Below are 17,826 nucleotides of genomic sequence, written 5' to 3' on the forward strand. Positions count from 1 at the left end.
GAGACACAAAGGCTTCATTTATGAAGCTGGTTTCTTAAACGGCATCCACCTGACCTAAAAGGCACAACTGTTACGTCTTTCTGCCGGGCCAAAGAACTCAGGGACGAGATACATGTCAGAGGTCACAGTGTGCTGCTGTTTGAAATGAAGGGGTTCTGAGTGAGTAAACCGCTGAAAGATGGCTGCAGCAAAATTACAGAAAATTGGCTGTTTTGTCAACATTTCATCAGAAGATTTACAGAAAGCTGACCCCAACCCTTTCTCTCCCCCTCTTTCACAAGGCTAAGGAGATTGAGGGGCTCGGAACTGACTGACAAACAAATCTCTTCTTTATTTCTTTCTCGCTTTCTCTTTCTCTCTCTAGAAGTGATATTCAATATGATCTCTTTTTAATGATCCTAAGTGGGTGAAATTACATATCCTCAACAAATATTGTTGCGGTACCTTTAGTCTGATTCCAGGGCACACTAAGGGCATTAAAAGTAATCATCAAAATGTTTGTATTCTCCAATGAAAAGATTAATGTGCCATTCATTTTGTATTATTGTACTATAGTGTAAATGCCTCCAGTATTCATTTTTAATATATGTCCGTTTATGCAATTGTACAATATGACAGCATCAGATAATTACCACGTGTGACAACAAACAGATAATAAGCACACGTTCAGTCACTTTGCAGACATGAACTTTGCATGGGACCAGTGATATGCAGCTGAGGAATGGATAATTGGTTTTAGGTAAAAGCAATGAATAAGTATTTCAAATACATAGCGAGTGTAGGCTACTGCACACGTGGTTAAAACAAGTAGCCAAAAGTAATGATAATTTGTTGAAATAGTTACCTTAGCTACAAAAAAGGTTGATATTGTTAGCTTATTAATGAATAAAAGGCACTATCTAAAAGTGGTTCAATGGATAAATGGCTAAAAATACTTAACAGAAATTGATAAAATAAATGATAAATAGCTCAAAGTAAAATTGTTAGCTTAAAATTTTTACATAAAAGTAAGATAGTAAATGTTCCATCTTCTGCTACTCCAAAGTGCAAATAAAGTTCAACTACATTGGGAACAATGTGTAAAAATATTCTCTTTATACAGTTAAGAGTTTTACCCGGTAATTCACATGGACACAGTTAAACAGGCAGTGTTTAAATACGTTTTTAAAAAGTTTAAAAAAAAAAAAAAAAAAAAAGTATATAAGTCTGTGTCTGTGGCAGCATTTTCATCTTCAGCTCCCTCGTTTGTCCCTGACCTCAGCTCAGTCTGCTCTGTGTCTTTGGTATTCCCCTACAAAGGCTAACAGGAATCCTAGGCTTGTTGATTTAGCCCCCAGTGGCCAGAGGCAAAGCATCTTTCATTAACGTCTAAAACCTCAGGAATGAGATACTGGCCTCACGATAAGATCTGGTAATGCAGTAACATGGAATTATGGAAGAAGAAAATTGCCATTTTGTATATAAGCACCTGTGATCTCCCATGAAAGCCCCCTGTTTGCCGGGTTGGGTCAGTCCCAGGAGAGGAGAGGGTCCTGGAACACAATCCATCCTGCAGAGGAGAGATTTTCATACTAAGGGCTTTAAGCGATGGAAGGTGCTGCTGTCTGTTGAAGGTCAGCCTATAGTACCAGCAGGGAACACAGTAATCCTGTGTGTGTCTGCCGGAGAAAATCACCCCCCCACCACCACCACCCGAGAAATGCCCCCATGCTTGGGGTTGTGTTTGTGGTCAGCAACTGCTTTAAGGTCAATACAAAGCATTTATGAGACACTCCAGAGGTATTGTCACAGCACTTTATCACTTTACCCATAAATGTGAACAAATCAGAGCGCTGCTGTGAGAATACGGGAGTTTTTGCTTCCTCCATTGCTCTCAGGAAGGCATGTCAGCCTTGCCATTTTTAGTAAGGCGTTTCTTTATCTGAGTCTCTGCAGAGTTTACATGTCAGAAACAATAGAGTTATGTGGCATTCTGACATTTTGAAGAAGTTGAATACCCTTTTTACTCGTATGCTGAGGTCAAATTCAGAGTTCTCCAGAGAGCCTGGAAAGAATGCAGGTGTTCCGCTCGCAGCAAACAGCCTGAAGAAAAGAAAAAAAAAAAAAAATCTCCTTTTGCTATCTGTAAACCACCTTCATCCTGCAGTGTGTGCTCAAGCAAAGCTGTTCACATGGGTTCGTTGGTCAGTTACACATCTCTTTTATCTGCTAGTCTTTCCATATAATGCAATCACAATCGCAAGTTTCAACAGCCAGTTGTTTTTGTAAAGAATAAAGTTCAAAGAGCTGGCAATGGGTGCTGAGGGTGAAACAGATCAACTGGAAAAAGAGGCTGGAAGAAAGGAAGAGAAAAGTCTTATTGTGGCAGAACTGATGTGTTTTTGTCTCCTCTGGATAGTTTCTTCATCACCTCTTTAAAATTTTAAAGCATTTGGCACGCAGCCTGTGGCAGATTCTCTTGAGGAAGCAGAAAAGCAATGAGGGTCAATGTTGCCATAAATTTTAGACGGTCCACTTTGGAATCTGACATGGACACTTGAGAAATGATATTTAATAGGAACGTCCATGTCGGTGTGGCTTGAATGTCCGAGTCAAGCATTTTATATAAGGGAACTGTTGCGCGACACTAGGAAGTGAAAAAAACACTGTTTATTTGCTGGGGAGCAATATCGCTGTGGGTTTTTTATCCTTTGTTCTCCAGTGATGCAAAATGGATTACATGCATAAAACGGCACATCCAGTCCTGCCTTTTGGTTAGGAAAAGCCTGAGGGTGAAAATAGCTGGCAGCCATGTTTTTGCACCTCATTCCAGAGCAATGCAATAAGTGACATAACCTTTACAGTACCTTAACATAAAAATGGAGCTCAATCAAAAACAAGCTTTCTCGCTTCATTCTCTCTCCTCCTTTTCTTCCAGAGTTCTATATTTAAGATATATATAGTATATGCTACCTGCCCTTAAAGCATTATATTTTGGATCAAAACGCAGCAGGTGTTCGATATGATCAAGAAAAATCCGGCATAGAGCATACTGCTACCTCGGACCAACCTGCTTTGCTTTTCTTTCCACAAAACAGAATGTACAGTACATTGCTTGTATCATATATTGGAGAGATGGCTTTAATTTAATGACAGCTACATCAAATATGGTTCAGCTAAAAAACATAGAGCCCAATTGTAGTTGTTGAAAAATAAATACAAGTATGCAGTTTTTTTTTGGTTTGTCCGTGTTTGTAGAAAAGCCTAAAACTAAATTACATTCAAAAAGACAAAGGGAAAAAGCTCTGCAGTGTTATAATGTAAATATTTTCTGGCAACAGAGAGGGGTATAAGTTCAAGACAACATTTGGAGGCTAAGAGACTGACAGTAATTCAATTAGGCAGGAATCCTCAGCCGTTCTGTGGGTCAAAGTTATCCATGTTAATCAGTAGAGACCGGAGATATATAAGCTGCTGGTTTCCTGCTGGGGCCACACGTCTGCTTGTGCAGTCACCAGGCTATGCCTATAAAACGCAAAAAACTTACATTCAAAATGCCTCTCATTAAGAAATATTAATGAAGTATGATTGTAACATGGGGAGAATTTTAACACTGCCAATTTCACAAATTAGGGAAGCGATAGGAGTCATATGATCATTTTACTGTTCCTGCTAATTTCAAACCACTATGCTAATACATTAAGCTAAACAGCAGCTGCCAGGGGTGGGGTGGGTTGTAACATATATTTTAGAAGTGTTCCAGCCATGCCTTTTCACAAAACTAAAAACACTTCTTTGATTTGAATCATTTTACAGCATGCTAAGGCAGTGCTTTTTTTTAAAAAGCATCTTATGAGGTCACAAAGAAGGACAAGCCAGTCCGATCAGAGGCGAAGAAAGGTGGGATCTGCCACATAACACTGAGCAGATACTGCTCTAAGGCAAAGGAAGTGTGTTTTTCAGACTGGTGCATTGCAATGTTCATTAAACATTTTAGTATTCGTTAAGCACTCATACTGTTATGAAAGTTTGTTCTACTAGACTCATTTACATGCACACACACAATACACTCTCCTAAGTTTAACATAGAATGTGTCTTTATGGTCAGTCATAGAGAGAGACAGACATTGTTCAGTAATGTTTTTTTTTTTTTTTCCCCAATACAGCTGTTTTGAAGCATATTCTATGGTGTGGTCTCCGTTTTTGCTTCCTTTCTCTAATTGGTCCAACTCTCCCTAGCATTTGGTACAACCCACCTCAGCACTGGGGTGGGTTGTACCAACGGAGCACCATGTATTTGACGTGAGCACGTGGAATAGAATGTAGTATGACTAGCCATTCAAATTGCAATGTATTCTGAAAATGGTCAACTTTTAAGGATATATTTGTCTTTGACTAAAAATACATATCCAGTACAGGCCAAAAGTTTGGACACACCTTCCTATTCATTTGAATGAGAAGGTGTGTCCAAACCTTTGGCCTGTACTGTAAATTATATACCAAAAATTTTTTTTGGGCCCAGTTAAAGGATAGTATCCTAATTTTCAAAATATAGCATATATGTGGATATTATTTGAAGACAAACTTGAAAAAAATGTGAAGCTATCTTATCTGATTTTATGCTAGATAGGTGGGATCTATAAGGATATATTCATTTGGATCACACATCAATTAAACATCAGTTAGCATTCACAATATTCAATGATAATCATTTGTGACTGAAAGATATATTTAAAAAAGTAGCACATAATTATATCCGTTTAGTCATTTTCAGTGAACCACTGGTTGGGGTTAGGGCCAGGACAGTCCATATGTTTTAACTCTGACCATGCGTAAACCTTTAGTTCACAAGGTTAAAAATCTCCTACATTCAATGTCCATATGTCTCATTTACACAAAAAAATGTTGTTTACATTGCTGTTTTATATCCAGTTAAATACCACACCTAAATACCCCTATTTTCTTTTGACTTGGATGCACATTTCCCCTGATCCCTTGTCTATGTTATAGTATGCTGTGTCACAGTCTTGTTATTTTCACAATGTGAGAGCAAACTTTCATACCAAGCCCAAGTGGTTAGCTTGGTAGCATTTAATATTTATTGTAAACGATCTTAAACACTGCAGCTCCTCCTCTGTGTTTCAGAATGTGCCAAGAGTGCTATCTGTATACTTACTATCTGAATATAAAGGATGTATTTCACATGGCACTCTTGAACAGTCAGGTTTGTTTCCAGAGTGAGCGGTGACCATGAGACTGCAAGTGTAAGAATGTGTCTGTGCTGTCTGGACACTTTGCACCCTGGGAGATGTCTGCAAAAAGTAATTACTTCAACCAGGACGCTGTCAGCTTGGCCAGGAGCAAATGATCTATTGTCTGAAAACAAGTGAACAGGTATATCAATTATTAAGAAAACTGTTGGGAAGTCAGGGCAATATAGGTAGTTTGATGTGTGTATTAACAAAATTATCGATTGGGATGTCTGAGCATGATGATCCTGGTTAGTCACTCTACATGTAGCCCTCCCTTCCAAGAACAGGTGAATGCTGTTGAAATTCTGAGTGTACACAAACACACAGAGAGAGGACAAGAGCCAGAGCTGTCATCCTGACTTTCAGATGAAGTGGGGGATTAGGATGGAGGTGAAAGCATGCTGAGGACCGTGGTGACAGCAGATGAAGGGAGATAAGGCAAACTCTTGTGGAATTCACACAAATTCATGGGCAGAGATGGGGATCTGTGGGTGGCTGGGGGGGGGGCTATATTTCTGAAAATATCTGAGAGGTTAAATATGCTTTTCAGATGACAAAGTCCTCAGGGGAACTTAACAGCTCTTGGTTTTGAACTTTTGCACAGTTACATATTGTGTGTGGGAAGTTACGTGCGACCAGAGAAACCCAGTACTCCACCAGTCAATCCCCTGACAACATTGACGGTAATACCAAAAATGATGTGTCCGACAAATTACAGCATGTGCTCAGGATATTCATGTGTGCATGCATCTGTATGTATGAGCATGTGTGTGTGTCTGCGAGTCGTATGTCTTCTCTGGTGTTATGGCTGTGCAGGAATGTGCTTTTCAGTGTGTTTCTTCTCCTGCCGACTCTAGCTGCTGTGGTCCCATGGCACCAGCAATTCGTCCCTCCACAGACACGCCGACTAGGCCAGCCAGGGCTCAGGTATCTCCACTAACCTCCCCTTTGTCCCGCTTTAAAATAGGCTCTTTTGTCTGCTGTTTTCTGCAGGTCATTGTGAGGAGCGCTTCTTAGTGTCAGCTTTAATTCACACTGTAACCTTAGCCGTGATGCCTCCCAACTATCCACACTGCCTGCCTGGCATTCAGTGGCTCCTTGGAGAGCTGAGGCTGCATAACCCCCCCCACTCCCTCCCCCTGCATAACTGCACCCAAGGGGCAATTTGCAAACTTTGTTGCTTAAATATTTAAATAGACCTTTAATTGACATCCGTCAGACCTCACCCAGAGCACAACCTGAATCCTGTTCTGTAGCAATAAAAAGAACAACAACAACAAAAATAACGCTGTTGTCCGGGTTTTTTGTCGTTGTTTTTGTAGTTTTTTCAGTTATTGTCTCCTAACGCTGTAGACATTTGATTATAGGGTACTCAATTTTTTTTACAAGCTCATAGATCGTATATCCCAGGCCGCAATTCATCACTGCAAATTGATCGGTGTCTGCTTTATTACACTGCTTCTTTCTTCTTTGAGGGCAATCATTTTGAAATGGTTGCATGCTAAAGAAAAAAAAAATTTTGCCTTTTCCCACTCAGATTGGTAGATTTATACCTTAAAATGACGCTAACTGGGCACACTTTCTATAACCTCTGACCTTCCAATGAACTGGGATCAAAAACTTGGTTGAATTAAAAGAACCACAGTCTAATTTACAACAACAAAGCCATATGATGTCAAATAGAGTTGCACCGAAGGAAATACAAAATAAATAAATAAATAAAAGTCAGGAGCAGTGGTATTTTTCTCTTTAGGGCTTTACCTAAGACCCCAGCTGGGGAGATATAGCCTCCAGGCTCTGTCTGCCTGTCTACCCCTGAAGAAGAGAAGAAACAACAAGAGAAAAGAGGCTCATGTTAAAACAGCAAACATCATAACCTGATATCGACACTCAGCTGGGGTTCGCTTTACTTCTGTGGTCTGTTTTTCTCTCCTGGGAGGGTGCAATGTATAAGGGCTTCCTCCAACTATCTCAATGGCTAAAAATAAATCTCACGTACAATACGCCGGTGTCAGGAGTTTAAAAAGCGATCTAGTAAAAACATTAATCAATGAGATGAATGATTAGCTGGGTTTCTGTCCAACATACATTTCAGAGTATGAAAAATGTGATGTCCTAAAGTTTAATTCATTCATCTTCTACCTCATGGAGGCTGCTGGAGCCAATCCCAGCTCACATTGGGCGAGGGCGGGGACACTCTGGACAGGTCGCCAACCACTCACACTCAGACCCACGGACAATTTAGAGTCACCATTTAACCCAAACATGACATCTTTGGACGGTAGGAGGAAACCAGAGTACCTGGAAGAAACCCACACACACACATGAAAACTCCACACAGAAAGGCCCCAGGCCGGGAACTGGACCCACAACTTTTCTGTTGTTGGTCAACAGCATTAACCACTATGCCACTGTGATGCCTTGAAAGGAGAATAATCCATGTTTTCATAAATATGTTTTAATAACCACAGAGCAAAGCATGGCACAATAATATACATGAAATCAAAAGTCATTCTCTAGCACAAGAATTGCTGTTTGAGTCCTGTTAGAGTCTTCATTGCTCTTCAACAGATAAGTCTGGTCTTATTCTTCATTTTTATTCTTATGCTCATATCCCAGAAAATTACCAAAACAACAGAGGATTACTCTCATGCTCAGCACTTTGTACATTTCCTGCGCTTGTTCACTAGTTTCCATTAAGGCAAGCATACATATTGAGAATTGTTTTGACAAGATCATACGTAATTTACTCAAACATCTTAGCACTGGAGCTGCTGGCTCAAACAGGAGTAAATAAATTTTTGTAATATTTTCGGCTGTGGATTTGTACACATTTTGTATTTATGGAAGCAGAACAAGAAGCTTGCCCAAAACTACAGCTCCAATGTTCATTGTAACGAAGTAACATCTCAATAGTTGTAATGTCAGGGCTCAGTGACGTAATTCTCATTATTTTAACCATTAGAAAGAATGGAGATTGTAACCAGACTTTAGACCAAACAGGTTTTGCTGCCTTTTGCTTGGTCATGAGGATATTTAATGACCAAGGACTAAAAATACTGAAGCTGATTTGAATTTTTACATTTTCTATATTTGTTTCCCCCTTTTTCTTTAATGCAAAAAACATGCTTTACATGATGGAAGAAATATACTGTGGTGATGGAGTCCAGGCTGATTCAGTTTGTTCCAAATGTGGATCAAAAATGTAAAGAAACTAGCCACAGTAATCACGAAAAAAATACCACAGATTTAGATGTACATCAGTTTCCAACAAGTAACCACAGTGTCTTTCAGCTGTGGGATGGCTGTCTGGAGGAGTGGAGGTTTGTGGGAGCCCGTTTCAGCCCAGTTCCTCAGCTCAGTTCGCATTCTCTGGGTGAACCCGTGTCCTGGGGCCAGTTGGGCGGCACAGTCTCATGTCTCAAATCCTCACAGTTCACTGGGCCCTTTAAAGTGAGCACACCCACAGGGGGCCCTCAGAACTACAAAAACTACAAACACTGGGCTGTTCAGTCTCGTATCTGAGACACACCGATGCACACTTGCATGCACACATGCACACGCACACACCAACTGTTAACATCCCATTTATCTTTGATACAATGGATAGACAATGGCAAAGACAAAGATATTATCTCTGTCGGCAGTTTCCAGCACTGGGGTGTAATTTCGACCCTGAAAGTCATAGGGAATTCTAGGAAAAGGTTCATATTTTTTTTTTCCCCTAGAGAAGAGCTACAGATCCTAAGACAGTTATGGGAGGGAAATGTCAGAGAGCAGATCTGTTTTCAGACATGGCACACTCCGGTGAACATACGCACCAAGATCAAAGCAACCCCTTTGCCTACCGCAGAGCATCCCCAACAGATCTGACAAAGTGCCCCCATTGTGTGACCCTGACCCATTACTGATAATAGATCGCCTCCAAAACCACCCCCTCTGAGGCCGAACTGGTCCTGCACACGGAGCTGCGGTCTGTGCTTCCACGATAACTGCGGCATGTTGATGAACACACGATATGACCTGTCAGCTCTCATGCTGTATGACAGCCTCAAACTGATTAGGAGCAACCTGAAGGTTTTTCCTCCTCGTCAGTGTCTGCCTTGAAGAACGCAACTTCTTCTGATTATGTATTATGACTTCACAGCACAAACACCAGCCATTCAGAGCACTCTTTTGCCATAAGAATGTAGTTGTTGTAATGCAGGAGTGGGTGAAACTTCAAAGAAAAAAAACAATTGCAAAGTTCCTTCCAGATGTTTGATATTTCTGCTGAAGTGGCAGTGCACAGGATTTGGTTTCCATCAAAGCTATTTCTTTAACTTGCAAGAAAAACTCCACACATTTCTGACCACTCGCTGTTTTAACATCTGCTTTATTTCATTTACTAACTCGGCAACACTCACTCAGATCCAGAGATTATTCTACAGCCACATGGGGTGTGACTGTATGTCATTATATTGTTTTCTAATCAGCACCTGGACGAGGCATAGCATTACATAAGATTACGTGACATTATTGTCAGTCCAGTACAGGTTCATGTGTGAAATATTTCACTTGTGTGTGTGTGTGTGTGTGTGTGTGTGCTAGTTGATGATGCTTGTGTTGTGCCTGCTATGTGCACATACCCATGCCCTCTGCACACATATAAACATTTACACACACACACACACACATATATTGTGTTCTGCTGCTCTTCTAGGTCCATAGCCTCAGGCATGTTCTCAGTCCATCTCTCCCTCATAATTACCCTGGTGATCAAGGTTAGCGCAGTAGTAGAGAACACTAACCCTTTAACCTTCCATGAACTCTCCCATTAGTCCACCTTGGAAGCTGATGCGTGGTGTCAAACGCTGTCGCCCGCAACAAGCCCGTGAATTAGTCTGGGCATGAATCTAAGAGACAGGTCTAAAGGGCCGCCAATGCCTCTGTGTGACTCAGACATTGGGACAGAGACAGCAGGAGCATGAGGGGGTCAAAAATGCACCGTTATCAAACAACTATCCCTGAACCCCCTCCCTTTCCTCGGACCCCCTGCCTGGGCTTACAGAATCAGGACAAACTCCCACAATGCTCCCTGCCATTCTGCCAGCCCCAAGGGCTCTTCCAGACAGCTCAGGAATTCGGGACAGGGATCCAACAAGGTCTACAGCTGGGAGGAGAATTTCTACTATCCTCTGATTCGCCCTTTTTATTGTCTAGTCCTGGCATCCTAGTGCTCCCTGTCTGCCCTCAGTCGTTCTCCCAGCACTTAATGTTTTGATATTGTTTTTGCTCAAGGGCAAGGGTCATGTGGGTTGTGACATCTGAGTTTGACGGGAAATGAATTGCAAACAGTGGTCATAATAAATGTGAAAATTTAAACTAGGGTTAGCTCTGGCAGAAAAACAGAGTGGATGAAGAGAGCCTTTGTTATTGGCGCGTATATATAATACCATCCTTTTAGTTATTATAAGTAATGCGTTCAGTGAATTAATGATTCGTTTTTCAGATTTTCTATGTGTGGTCTGAGGTCATTCTTGACAGTATTGTGTATATAATGTTGTGGTGCTGCCACTGCCTATCCAGAACCTCAGTGGAGTCAGACCGTAGGACTGAATGATCAATCTGGGGGCTGCCATCTTTTCACACTCACATCCAGCCTTGTTGATTGCAGTGCAAAAACTATTTTCCAGGGGGCAGTATTGAACTAAGAGAGAAACACTTAGGCTGAACATAGAACATATCTTGGGAATGTTCATCTTGTCTTTATATTAAATCAGACTTGGGTTTTCTTCTATATCAGACAAAGGAAGATCTCCGGTTAAGGAACGTCACTTGTGACGTCACGAGATGCTTCTGAAGAAGATGGAAGTTTTACCGTTGAAACTATCAAGTTAACAACACGTCCAGACCTTTTGTCTGATATAGAAGAAAACACAAGTCTGAACATAGAACACATGGACGTTAAAGGCAAATAATCAAAACCCTTATTGATAACTCAGGCTCTCAGGCAGGGATACTGTATAAACATTTGTATAGATTCAACAGCTGAAATAAGTGTCAAAGTTCACTTTGTTAAGAGACACCGTCACTGCTGACATTTGACTGAAAAAAACTTTGGACAGATGGAAACCAGGTTTTTGCAGACAACATCTTAAATTTGTAAGGACAATGATCGACAGAGACTCATTCCCATTCTAATCTCTTCCTGAGAGGAAAGATCAGATAAACCACATTCATTACACAGTTACTAAGTAATGCAAAATGGTACTTTCAAACTTATTACCATAATTTAAGATGAGATTTTTTTTTTTTTAACTGATAGTAAGTACTATGGCGTTTGTAGTAGGACTGGATGTTTTATCAGGTTAAAAGGAAAGGGCAGGGCTAGTGATGAAGATTTTTATCTGCAAAAAGCAATTATAAAATATTGCAAATTCACCAAAGTAAGCAGAAGGGCGATAATGGTGTCCAACACAAAAGTCTAATCTGCTGTCATTAAAGTTTGGCATTTACAAAAAAAAACAACAATAAAACCCGCACAAAAAAAAAAAAAAAAAAGAAAATGACAAAAAAAACAAAAAGCAAATAGGGTGTTGAAAAAAGAGATTGTACGTATCAGTGTCAGTGCTGCATCTGAAAAACAGCCTGGCACCAGCTCGATGACAGAATGAACCGAGCGTTCACAGCTGAGGCCATAGTGTTGCTGTCACATAGAATTTAGGCTGGGTGATGGACAGATGAGATGGACTGGGCAGATATTAGGAGTGGGAGTAGGATGCAGATGAGGCTTGTCAGAGGAGGGGAGAGGGTGTGTGTGCTGAGTGGGGGGCAATGGGATGAGAGGGGGTGGTAGTTAAGCAAGGGCGGGTGCTGGGGGGTTCATATCCAGGGAGACTGGGCGAGCAGCAGTATGCAGGTGGTGGCTGGCTGGTGCTCTTCTGCTGGGACCGCCGCCAGCTTGGCCCCTGGGTGCCCTGCTTTTGAATTCAGCCCTTTGTGCTGCCCATGGGAGGTCAGACAAATTCACATCTCATCATACACTGAAATAGCAATGATACAGGGTAATGACTCAGCTGCAGTTACAACCCTTTCGCCTCTGCTGAAAAAAAAAAATCATCAAAACACCTTATCTCATGTCGCTCAATCAGCTAACTGAGATTGTGTGTGAGTGAAAGACATTTCCATTTCACTTACATGCATGTTTTCAGATCAGATCAAAGCTGCTTAAAATTGTAAATAAGAGATATATTTGTATATGAAGACATTGTGCATTTGTGCGTGTATACAACTAATTAAATCTGACTATTAAATATTCAATTCAAAGTTGTTCTGCTCAGTCCATTCAACTGACAAATGGATATGTTCATATAAACGCAATAAAATGTTAAATCCACTTTTGTGCTTAAACAATAACATCTTAGTCTACACTAAACCTGCATGGAGCATACACACATGAGTATTTTATGTCTTTTGGAAGGAGCAGTGCGTCAGTGGCCTGGGTGGTGGCCTACTTAAACCCAGCCAGACTAGTGGACAGGCTCTAATGAGAAGCAGGAGCAGCAAGGTGGGAGTGGGACTGGCTCTAGGGAAGGGTCGCATGGGGTTAACTATCAAAGATGAGTGCAAACCTATCCCTGTGGAAAAGACGCTGAAGAAAACATCACCCTGCACATGCTAAGCTCCCCAAACTGGGAGTTCCTTCGCTTAATTAATCCAAGACACAAGAGCCTCCCCCTCCAAACGAACATTTTTTCTCCAGCACAGAGGAGTGACTATTAACACACTTTAATGCCATGGCCAGTTTGTTTTCTTTGTTTTTTTGGCGATGCTGTTCATTCTGATTAGCTTAGACGATATGAGACTGGAATCAGACTGTACTGTAGAACTTTAAAGCAATTCCATTAGTCGTTGATCATAAGTTCATCGCTGGCTGCTTGTCAGTGTGATTATTTATTTATTTATTTTTTACAAAATGAGATCAAAATTAAAAGAACTGAACCATATTTTTGTAAATAGATGTTTACCAAAAACATATCTGGGAAAGTGACAAACGTTCTCATGGTGAACCACATGAAAAATATGAAAGTAAATTTATAATTGGGGCTGGAAAGATTTGTGTGGGTGCATTGAAAAAACACCCACCACATTTTGGAAACCACATTGTGATAGACAGTTGAAACCCAAAGGAAAATGAAGACAGATGTGCAAGTCTAGAATCAAGTTTGTCAGAAACAGTGGCAGCGCTGGGGTTGTCTAGACTGCTAATTTTTATGATGAAAAACTGTCTACTGTACATTAATGCAACATTGTGATTAAAACAAAATCTACCTCAATGCCAAATCTGTATTTTAAAAAGAAAAGAGAAAGTACGGCAAATACATTTTCACAAGCTATAAACACGATGTGCAGACAGTTAAACCTTTTTTAAATCAAGTGTAATTAGCTAATTCATTATTGTGCTGTTTACTGTCAGCAGCTGTCAACATTACAAAGGCTGTTTCTTCATTCACACAAATGCATTATGAGCTACTGTGTAAATCTTTGTTCTAAAACACATCATAAACAGCCTCTAAAACAAATAATTTCATCAGTGTCGTGCATGTTTGCAAAAACTCAGACTTTTCTAAGGAGTGTGAACACAAAACAGCTGACTTCTAAGGATTCAACGTGAGCGTCAACCAAAAACACAACTTTCCATTTTGTAATGATGAGTACGATAAGACACACTGGCTGCACTCACAGCTACAAGCTTAATTTGCAATTGATCCTATCTCCCCTGCTCGGCTTTTTCTGCAGCCCTCACAATGAGAACCTTTCGTCACAGCAACACATTAGTTTCCCTCCACTTGTCCAGACAAGGATTTCACTGGTAATGGCTGTGTAATGGCCTACAGGTCCTTGGGCATTGGCTGTAAAGGCTATATTATTGAGCAGTCACTCCTTGACTGACAATTTGTGTACATCTGTAGAAATTGCCAGGCAGCAACTGGAACTACAGCAGCTCAATCAGCCAAATTGAACACAAGATCGCCAAGAATGAAACTGATGAAAGAGAAAGTGAGTGCCTCGCAAGAAGATGGGACGTGTCAGAGGAGCACAATCAATTCGAAGTTTGAGGCTCTGTCAGCTCTCTGTACCTGGGAGCATGGTGGGGTTTCTGTGGCAAGTCGCCTGGGAGCTAACAAAGCTCTCTGTTCAGACATGCAGGATATTTTTCACACCTCCGTTCATATCAAGGACATATAACAGGGAACACAGTTATCAATGAAGAGAGGCAAAAAAAAAAAAAAAAAGAAAGAGATATGGTTGATATATGTTCAATAGACAGGCTGATCCAGAAATGTGTATTGCTTTTGCATATCCAGCCTGATTTTTCTGTTATTTTAGAGCAGGACTCCTCCTCCTGCTGAGATCATTTACAGTTTTAGATTGTTTTTGGCTGAAGTCGTGTTGAAATTCAAGCTCCCAGACATTACGTATCAATCCAGCCTGTGATGACATTTGCTGGAGGATCTTTGCAGTAAACACTAAAGATAGCTGGCACCTGTCTCCGCAGATTCAGCACAACAGTGACACCCCTGTGTATTTTGCATATTTATGTTTTAATTGTATTACAACCCGCATGGTCTATTAATGTTGCTCTGTTTCAATTGCTGGAGTGACACAAATTTGCCATGTTCCCCGTCAGCCCTGGTGTGCTGAGGCATGCAGCCGACAAGTGTGAATGCAGGGTGGTGTGCTACTCTACTCCAGACTCCAGTAAAACAGGATTAAAACCAAAATTTGCAAGTGTTTTGCATTGTATAATTTATATATTTCCAGTTTAAACTGGTCACAATACTTTGAACTTAACCCCAAACATCAAAGTGTTATATTGGGAAGAAAGACTGACACCTCTATTTCTTTCTTTTTTCTTTTTTTTTTTTTTTGAATGGTTAATATTGACTCTGAGGATTAACGACTTTGTACCTCGCTCAAACATTGAAGTGGTTTATATCTTCGGCATCATGTAAGACAGTTTGAGCACAAACTTTGGACCAAAAGGATGGATTCCAATGTTCCCAAGGCAAGTTGACATGAAATGTCAAGAAGAGACACGCACCTTCAAAGGGCAAGCCACAGGCAACAATTCGTGGGTAGGTTTCTGTTGTGTGCACTGGCAGCTCTCTGTCAGGGCTTGCTGCCTCCTCCTGAGCCTCCACTTCGCAAACACCCGAAAAAGAAGATCAGGCCATTCTGTCAATCTTAAGGTTGACACCGCTGCTGCTGTGTGGCTTGAAATCCCCTCTTTGTTCTGGGATTTATGAAATAATGAAACCTCTTATCGTTGTGTGTAGGAGACCCAATTCCGCTACTTAAAACTCTACTTTGACATTTGATTGAACATTACATGACATGATTGATACTACTCTCACCTTTGTCCATGAAATATAAGGCCGCAGTCAGCACCTGGTATGCTTTGCTGAGCATAAAGAATGGAAATAGTCCGTCAGTGTCTAAAGTAACAAATTTTGCATCACAGCTCCCGACCATAAATACCCGGACATGTAAAACAGGACACCTTCCTCTACACACTTTCTTTCAGATTTCTATTAATAATATATACACTGCATTATTAAGTGAGCTTTAAATGTGGAGAAGAAATTTCATTTTCTTATGATCAGAGTGAGGGCAGCATGGCGGCATAGTGGTTAGTACTGTTGCCTCACAGCAAGAAGGTTGCGGTTTCGACTCCCAGGCCCGGGGCCTTTCTGTGTGAGTTTCCTCTGGGCCCTCCGGTTTCCTCCCACCGTCCAAAGACATCACGTTCAGGTTAACTGTTGACTCTGAATTGTCTGTAGGTCTGAGTGTGAGTGTGACTGGTTGTTGGTCTCTGTCTGTCTCTGTGTGTTGGCCCTGTGATGGGCTGGAGACCTGTCCAGGGTGACCCCACCCCTCACCCAGAGTGAGCGGACAGATAAGAGGTAGAAGATGAATGAATGAATGATGCTCAGAGCAAGGATTGCTGTTTCCCCCTCCTCTGCCATCAAGCTAACCAGTTAATGTCAGAGGAGCACGTACACGCCGTAATAACAACCAATCTGTTTAAAACAGACTCATTAAATCATACAGAGATCTTGTTGAATATTTGTCATGTATCACTACCAGCAAGAAAGAGTCCATTAATACAGAAAGCCAAAGTACAAGCTACATCATGAATTTGCCAACATAAAGTATTTCATAACAGAGTGTTACTTTATTCTCTTTCAAGGCCCTGCTTGGCGGTTAGCGCTCCACGCCATGGAGCTGGTCACGGCTCACTTGTCAGCAGAGGAAGTCAACAGAGAACTTTCTTTGAGGCAAGCGAGTCCGATGACATGTATGAAGGAGGGGGCGAGAACCTGTGACCTCACATACCAACTCGGGAGCTGGCGAGCCGGTGGGCCCCCGAGGAAGCCTGAGCATGAGGACTTCGAAACGAAGGGGGCCGCGCAGATACACTGCCGCGAAGATCTGACTGCACCACGCAGGAGCCCTGAGAAACCTGAGCCCTAAACAGAGCTGCACATGCTGATGTGTGCAGCAGAGACAAGTGCACCGGCTGGGGTGAGGGCAGGGCTGAGGGCAGAGCTGGGGTTGGGATTAGGCCCGATATTACTCCTTTCAGAAAACACCACAGTACATAGCTGTGCTCTGCTCCAGTGGCTCCACTTAGCTGACTGACTGCAGTGTAATCAATATTTACTCATAACAGCCACACTGGGAGGTCATGACCTTTGGTGTTCGTGACTGGTTATAATCTTGAATTAGAGCTCATAGATCCTGAACTATTGAAGAAGAAGAAGAAAAAAAAACAAAAAACCCACCATTACTTTCACTGAACAATTAGAGCAAAGCGTTCATGATGATGCTGTGGCAATAGTGTGGTATGAAAATCTATTTCTAAATAAAGCAAGTTGTGGCTTCACACAGAAAATCATTTTACTTTATTTGAAGTCCTGAAACATATTATTTATCTGTTAAAGCCATCAACATATTTTCTACCCTCAGTAAGGCCTTAAAGGTCTTGTTGTCTTTATTACAGCCAGCATTTCATCTCTAAATCCATCTTCATTACACACGGTGGGAGGACAATGGCCTTCCTTGCACCGTGAACACTTAACCTCACCAGGCACAACAATATTGTAAAAGTGCAAATCTCCCTCCAAAATGGCCCCACAGTTAATAATTAAGCCATGACATTTGGGGGAGACACCAAAAAATCCATATGGTGAAATTTACTAACCTTTTGAAAAGCTAGCAAGAGGAGACTGTTCATCTGTGGTTTATTTGGGCTGTTTCAGTCTTTATAATAAAACTGTCAAAAACACACCAAAAGGCTGCGCCGCGCATAATGGACCATTGTCTGCCGTTAACTGAAGAAGAACACAAAGCTAATCAATACATTCCAAGTCAAAGCACCATTACCTGACGCCCCGTGTCTGTGGGGGATTGGACTGAAAGACATGACTGACGAATGATATTCATAAGGACCAATATGGATTATAATTGTTGTGATGAAGTGATAATCATGGCAGTTCTAGCCACAATCAAAGGTCACACCAGGGCAGAGCCACGCTGACCTCTGTAT

This window comes from Echeneis naucrates, chromosome 9 (assembly GCF_900963305.1).
Source record: "Echeneis naucrates chromosome 9, fEcheNa1.1, whole genome shotgun sequence".
Taxonomy (NCBI): Eukaryota; Metazoa; Chordata; class Actinopteri; order Carangiformes; family Echeneidae; genus Echeneis; species Echeneis naucrates.